The 7,750-nt window shown below is 44.0% G+C and overlaps 1 pseudogene; it reads right to left on the bottom strand.

Annotated features, from left to right (window-relative positions):
* Positions 1–445: 445 nt before the first annotated feature.
* Positions 446–7,750, bottom strand: part of LOC106001574 — a 22,959-nt pseudogene continuing 15,654 nt past the window's right edge.

The following is a 7,750-nucleotide window of genomic DNA, read 5'->3' on the forward strand; positions in this document are numbered from 1 at the left end:
TGTCCATCTCCTGCGGTTTCACAACCCCATTCTTTGCAAAAATAGTCTTGTTCATAACCGCACCTTTTTGCAAGATCTGGGCTCCTCCCATCCCTAGGACAGACAAAGATATGCCATCTCCCTAAGTAATATCTTCTGGCTGGGGTTGCACATCCTCCTGGCCTGTTGTCTAGCCCATGTGAGTTACAATGTCTTTTTGTTGCTGTACAAGTTGTTTGGCCATTGCATTCAGGCAGTTTGCTAGGGTCATAATGGTAGGGAATATCCCAACTCCCAATTGCTAAATCACATAAGTCTATTGTTAAGTCTGGCCACCAGGTATTAAGTGGGGCTTCTGTTGTTTCCACAGGGATAAGTTCACCCCATTTAGGAGTCACCATCCAACATAGTTGGTAAGGGGCAGACGGGTTAATTCCCTTTACCACAGTACTTATCAATAGTAGAATCAGTCCTTGGACAATCTTCTGATCTTCAATTTTAGTGGGTTGTTTGGGTGAGGCACATCCTCCCATGCTGACACTGAAGATGCTGCTGGCTCCTCCTCCTCAGGATTGAAGGCATCAACTGGCTTGGCGTGGGTGTGGTGGATCCACGTAGTTACTCCGTCCACCTTTAAAGCTGTAGGAATGGTCAGAATCACCATATACGGCCCTTTCCAGCTGGGCTCCAGTGTCCTTAGGTGATGCCTTCTGACCAGGACCCAGTCCCCAGGCCTGAAAGAGTGAGGAGTGGGTATAGAAGCAGATTCATAAATGGCTTTTATCTTAGGCCAGATTTCTCCTTGCACCTTCTGCAAGGATGGAACAGTGGTTATTAGGTCTCCATCACCCAGCTCCGCCAATAATTCCGATTGGAGGCTAAGGATCACTGGAGGTAGATTGCCATACATGATCTCAAAGGGAGTCAATCCTAACTGGTAAGGAGAGTTCCTAACTCTGAACAGGGCCAAGGGAAGAAGGGTCACCCAGTCTGCGCCAATCTCCAAGGCTAATTTAGTCAAGGTCTCTTTTAGGGTCCGATTCTTCTTTCAACCTGTCCTGAACTCTGGGGTCTATAAGCACAGTGCAATTTCCAATCTGTCCCCAGTGCAGTGGCTGTTCCCTGACTTATCTTGGATACAAAGGCTGTTCCATTGTCCGACCCTATTACTGCAGGAAACCCATACCTTGGGAGAATTTCCTCTACAATCTTCTTGGCCACTATTCCAGCAGTCTCTTGCTTGGTTGGGAAAGCCTCAGTCCATCCTGAAAAGATGTCTACAAACACTAGTAAATACTTATAACCAAATTTTCCTTTCTTAAGTTCAGTGAAAGCCACCTCCCAGTACATTCACGGCCTACTCACCCTTATTTGGCTTCCATTAACTTCCTCTCCCCTTCTGGCATTAGTTAGCTGACATGCTCTACATTTTTTAACAATGTCTTCTATTAGTCCATTTCCTTCTCTCATCTTGTTTGTCGAGCATCTTAGCAAGTCCTGCATCCTCCTGGTTCCCATGTGTGAGGCACGGTGAAATCTTTTTAACATCTGTAGTCCTAGAACTCGGGGAATTAAAAATTTTGAGTTAGCTAGGTGCCACCATCCATCTAGTTTTTGGGCCATAGGAAGTTTTGATGCCCATTCCTCTTCTTCTTTAGTGTAGTCTGCCTGTACTGGTAGCATTCTAGGTCCAGGATGTATGTGGCTGGCCACCAAGGCGATTAATTTTCCAGCTGCTGCTTGTCTAGCAGTCTGATCTGCCAATCCATTGCCTTTTGCTGTCTTAGTGTCCCCTTTTTGATGCCCTCGACAGTGCATGATGACCAGCTGTGTGGGCTCCCACACAACTCTAAGCAGTCCCAAAAATCTCTTCCTTATTTTTAATAGTTTTTCCCTCTGCTGTTAGCAGGCCTCTTTCTTGATATATAGCTCCATGTATATGGGCTGTTGCAAAAGTGTACCTACTATCTGTGTAGACATTCAGTCTTTTCCCTCCAGCCATGTTTAAGGCTTTTGTTAATGCCACAAGCTCCGCTCGCTGGGCTGAGGTCCCTCTGGGCAATGCTTCTGCCCAAACTGCCTGATCTTCCTGGTCACTGCAGCTCCCGCATACCTGTGTCCATCCCTCATGAAACTGCTTCCATCGGTGTACAGGGTCAGGTCAGGATTCTGCAGTGGTTGGTCTTGCAGGTCTGCTCTGGTCCCATGGACATGAGCTAGTATTTCCTCACATTGATGTAGCGGCTGCTCATAGTCAGGATCTGGCAGTAGAATTGCTGGGTTGAGGGAAGTTGGCACGCAGAAGTTTACGTCCTGGGTTGAGCAGGAGAGCCTGATAATGGGTCATCCTGGCATTGCTCATCCATCTATCAGGTGGTTGCTTAAGAACTCCTTCCAGAGTATGGGGAGTGGCCACAGTCAGGGGCTGTCCCAGCGTTATCTTAGTGGCATCTTTAACCAGGAGAGTCACTGCTGTTATTATTCGTAAGCACAGTGGCCATCCGGTTGCCACAGAGTCCAGCCTTTTTGATAAATAGGCTACAGGCCTTTTCCATGGTCCTAGCTTCTGGGTTAGCACCCCCTTAGCCACTCCCTCCTTTTCATCCACAAAAAAGGGTAAAAGGTTTAGATACACCTGGCAAGGCCAATGCTGGGGCCTGTAAGAGGAGTCGCTTCAGAAGTTCAAAGGCCTGCTGTTGTGCATCAGTCCAAATAAAGTTATTTTCTTTTAGTTTTGTGGCCTCATACAGGGGACAGGCTATTTCTGCAAAGCCTGGTATCCATACTCTGCAGAATCCTGCAGTCCCCAGAAACTCCCTCACTTGCTTTGGAGTTTTTGGAGTGGGTATCTTTAACACAATCTCTTTTCTTGCCTCAGTCAGCCACCTCTGCCCATCTCTGAGGATATATCCCAAATAAAGTACTTCTGGTTTACAAAGCTGGGCTTTCTTAGCCGATGCCCGATACCCCAGCTCTCCCAGAGTTTGCAACAGATTGGCAGTTCCTTCTCTGCATTCTAATTCAGTCCTAGTGGCTATCAGTAGATCATCAACATACTGCAACAGACTCACCCTGGGTTCCTTTCCTGATACTCACATAGGTCTTCGTGAAGTGCTTCATCAAACAGAATAGGGAAATTTTTGAATCCCTGAGGAAGTCTAGTCCACGTTAGCTGTCTGCTGACGCCTCCCTCAGGATCATACCACTCAAATGCAAACAATACCTGACTTTTCAGGGCCAGGGGAAGGCTGAAAAAGGCATCTTTTAAGTCCAGGACTGAATACCATTTCCTGTCCAGAGGTAAGGAACTCAGCAAAGTATAAGGGTTTGGCACGGTTGAATGAATGTCCATTACTCTTTTATTTACTTCTCTCAGATCCTGAACTGGCCTATAATCGGAGCTGTTGGGCTTCCGAATGTGCAGTAAAGGTGTGTTCCAGGTTGATTGAGTCTGTATGAGGACTCCTTTTATCAACCTCCGTATATGTGGAATTATGCCTTTTCAGGCATCAATGGACATAGGATACTGCTTTATTTAAACTGGGTCTGCTCCTGATTTCAGCACTCTGGGGGACTGTTTATGACATCTGGATGAAGACTAAATCTAGAGCTCATTTGAGCAAACCTGTTCTGATTCTGAAGGTGTCCAGAGGTCAGACAACAGATGAATGCCCGCCATTATGAATATCATCCGTGTTGACGCCATTAGCATTGGACTGCAAATATAATATCCAGTGCCTCAGGAAAATGGAAATCTCTTGGAGGAGTGGTCAGTTGGAGCCTCCTATTTTCCCCCAAACACTTATCAGTTTGGTCATCCCAACATGTGAGAATAAATTGAAAGATTAAAAATTAGAGATACATTTTACAATTGCTAACTGCTGATTTCACTTTTGTAAACTTGCTCACCCTAGCACTAACCCCCCTCCCTTCTGGAAATAAGGAATTGAGTAAAAAGTCTGGGAGCCCAGATGCTGGCCCCTGGGACAAGGTTTGTGGTCATAGATAATGAACAAACAGGTATGTTTTTCTGGTTCCTGTTTGAAAATTCCCTAAGTGGCTAAATGGGACCCAAGATAGGGACCCAAGATAGGGATCCAAGATAAGGACCCAAGATAAGGACCACCTTGCAAGTCCAGCAAAATGGGCCAAATGTTAATCAATCACAAGCCTGTAACTCTGTAAACTCCCTAACCCTTATCTCCCAGAGTGACTACCTCCTTTTGATCATCCACACCAATTGTTTTATTACAAAGAGTGTTATAAACTTCCCCATGTAGTAAAAAATGATTGCTAGAATGTATAGTGACCTCTAATCAGGCCAATCCCCAGACGCCTTGTGTTATGTGTCAATCTTGGGGTTTCTGCCTTTAAAAATGCCTGTAACCGCTGCTCAGGGCTCTCCCCCTTGCCGGGGCAGAGAGACCGTTTGCACAAATGCTGAATAAACTCCTCTTGTTTGTTGCATCTACTGCTTTGGAGTCTTGGCTTCTGGGGCGCCCTCCCGTTGAGGAAAGTATCCCAGGAGTCTGGGGTCTTTCAAAATGTGCTCATTTATTCTACAATTGGATCTGAAATAGCTATTACCTGCCAGGATCCAGAAGTAGAAAACTGGGACTCCATTCCTGGTTCCTCCTCCTTGCCTCCATGACATGAATCTCTTCTTCTGTAAAACTGCCTCTCTGTGCCTGTATGGAAATTGGAGATTGCAAGGGTTTATGTATAAAACATAAAGGGGTGAAAGGATCCAAGAGTTGGCATATAAAACACAATTGTTAGGCATCGGTGGCTAACATCTGTAATCTTAGCTATGCAGGAGGCAGAGATATTGAGGGTCATGGTTCAAAGCCAGTCTAAGCCAAAAATCAGAGAGAATCTTATATCCAATGTACCAACACAAAGATAGAAGTAGAGGTCTGGCTTAAGTGGTAAAACACCAGCTTTGAGCAAAAGAGCTAAAGGACAGCAAGCAGACCCTGTGTTCAAGCTCCAGGATCAGCAAAAAAAAAAAAACAAAGGTTGAAAATTTTCATAATAAAAAAAAACTTGGGGGGAAAAAAGAAGAAAAACCATTCTACATGTCCTCCTTAACTTAGGGGAATTGTGCCCCAAACTATGTTGACAGTTGATTCTGAAGCATGAATAAAACCAAGATCTCAGAGTAGATAAGGAAGCCTGGGGTTACTGAGACTCTAGCATTTCTTTCCTTCTTTCTTTCTTTTTTTTTTTGTCAGTCGTGGGGTTTCAATTCTGAACCTGGGTGCTGTCCCTCAGCTTTTCAGCTCAAGGAAAGCGCTCTACCACTTGAGCCACAGCACCACTTCTGGTTTTCTGAGTAGTTTATTGGAGATAAGAGTCTCAAGGACTTTCCTGCCTGGGCTGGCTTTGAACTGAGATCCTCAGATCTCAGCCACCTGAGTAGCTAGGATTACAGGCATGAGCCACCAGCGCTGGGCTTAGCATTTATTTCTAGTTGGAATATCAAAGCAGAGATAGCCACATTTTCTCAGCAAGATATGAGAAATTGTGTTCTGCAGAACCTGAACATCTCAAAGAGAAAAGACCTCAAGAAGAAAATACCCCTCAGAATTCTCCTAAGTCAGCCCAACCAATCATCATAAAATGCAAGCATACATGCACACAAAAAGCTCTGGATGAACCCTGTCAGTGGTACCCATTCTTAAATATAAGCAGACAACCAAAGAAGACTGATGTAAGAGAAAAGACTTGAACAACAACAGAAAAAGACAAGACAGGAAACATATACTTTGGAGGGGTCAGAGGTGAGAGGAGAGAGGAACAAACACTATTCAGGAAGATGAAAAACTGAAAGAGAAAATCAAAATCTGTCCTTAATAACCTGTGAGAGAGAGCAGCCAGAGACACTGAATCCATAAAGTTAAAATAGGATTCTATTAAAAGAGTCATAACAAAGCTGAAAGAACTCTTGGAAAATAAGGATGGGATTGGAGAAATAAAAACCTAAGGATCATAAGACAGAGTAGAAGATAATCTACCAAATATAAACACATAAAAGATAAAACAATGGATAACAAGGAAGAAAATACTAGAAAGACAGATAAACCATCCAGAAATTCCAGCAACTGTGTAACAGGAAGTCTGATACAGAAATGAGGGAAGAATAGAAAGGCAGTAATCACAGAATATTTTCTAATTCTTTCCAATACAGAAATAACCTGAGTTTCCACAGTGAGAGGCTCCGCACAAGCTGAGCTGTAATTAAAAGCTCACGATTATAATCCTAGGTACTCAGGAGGCTGAGATCTGAGGATCATTGTTCAAAGCCAACCTGGCCAGCAAAGTCCCTGTGAGCCTCTTATCTCTAAAACTCAAAAACCCAGAAGTGGTAGAGCACTAGCTGTGAGCACAAAAAGGTTCTGGGACAGTGTTAAGGCCTGAGCTCAAGCCCCAAAACAGAAAAAAAAAAAAAAAGATCAGTACAGGATAAAACAGGCTTAAGTCAAGGCTAGTGCTCAACAATCAATGATCAAAGAAATTTCCAATTTCTCCAGATGAAGAACAAAAGATACAAATGTTGTTTGTGGTGGTGATGGTATTTTTGCTTTTTTTTTCTTCTGTGAGGTGAGTAAAGAGAGGGCCCAGAAAGGGAGGAAGGGAGGATAAACAAATGCACTCATGTTATTCAGTAGACACTATGTGGAAAATGACTTACATAACTTGTGGGCAGGGATGGGAGGGGGAAACAAGGAAAGTAAAGGAAGGGGTGACAGTGTCCAAAAGAAGAAATGTACTCATTACTTGACTTATGAAATGGTAGGCCCTCTGTACAACACATTAAAATTATATTAAAATATATCAACAATAAATTACATTAAAATTATATTTAAATTTTTGTATTAATATTTAATAATATTAAAATTAAAATCATATTTAAAAGCTAAAAATTCCCCAAGAGAATACATACAATGTGAATACATACCAATGCTCACTCAATAGAACTTCATGAAACTTTAAAGAAAATTAAACCAGGCCTTTTAATGAGAAGAGAAAATAATTTCTTTTTTTTTTTTGTCGGCCATGGGGCTTGAACTCTGGGCCTGGGCGCTGTCCCTCAGCTCTTCAGCTCAAACCGAGCGCTCTACCAATTTAGCTACAGTGCCACTTCTGGTTTTCTGGTGGTTTATTGGAGGTAGGAGTCTCACGGTCTCTCCTGCCCGGGCTGGCTTTGAACCGCGATCCTCACATCTCAGCCTCCTGACTAGCTAGGATTACAGGCGTGAGCCACCAGTGCCCGGCGAGAAAATAATTTCTAACCCAGAGTCCTCTTCCCAAGTCAAAGGTCAATTAAGTGCAGAGATAAACCAGTGATATTTCAGAAAACAGTTTTCCTTTCAATGTTTGTTCCTGTGTGTCTATTCTGAGAAAACTCCCAAAAGAAGCTCCTCACTATGGTCAATAGACACATTAAGAAATGCTCAATTTCTCTAGCCATAAAAGAAGTGCTGGATACCTGAACGCTCACACAGAGAGTCCGGGACGAAGGAGCCAGACACAGCGGGCGAGCAGATTCTACTCAACACCAGCAAGAATGGACAAGCAGACAGCTTCATCCTGCAGTTTGCAGACCAGAGACGACCCAGGATCCAAGACTCGGCATGAGTAGAAGCCCGACGTCCTCACTCCTTCTCAGGGAACAGAGGAGGGAAGGCCACCCCTCCCCCCCCAGCACCGGTGATCTCCATCTTGGATACCGACAAAGCTCAGCGGAGCTGCTAGCTCCAACTCAGGC

The sequence above is a fragment of the Dipodomys ordii genome, unplaced genomic scaffold (assembly GCF_000151885.1).
Source record: "Dipodomys ordii isolate 6190 unplaced genomic scaffold, Dord_2.0 Scaffold321, whole genome shotgun sequence".
In the NCBI taxonomy this organism is placed as follows: Eukaryota; Metazoa; Chordata; class Mammalia; order Rodentia; family Heteromyidae; genus Dipodomys; species Dipodomys ordii.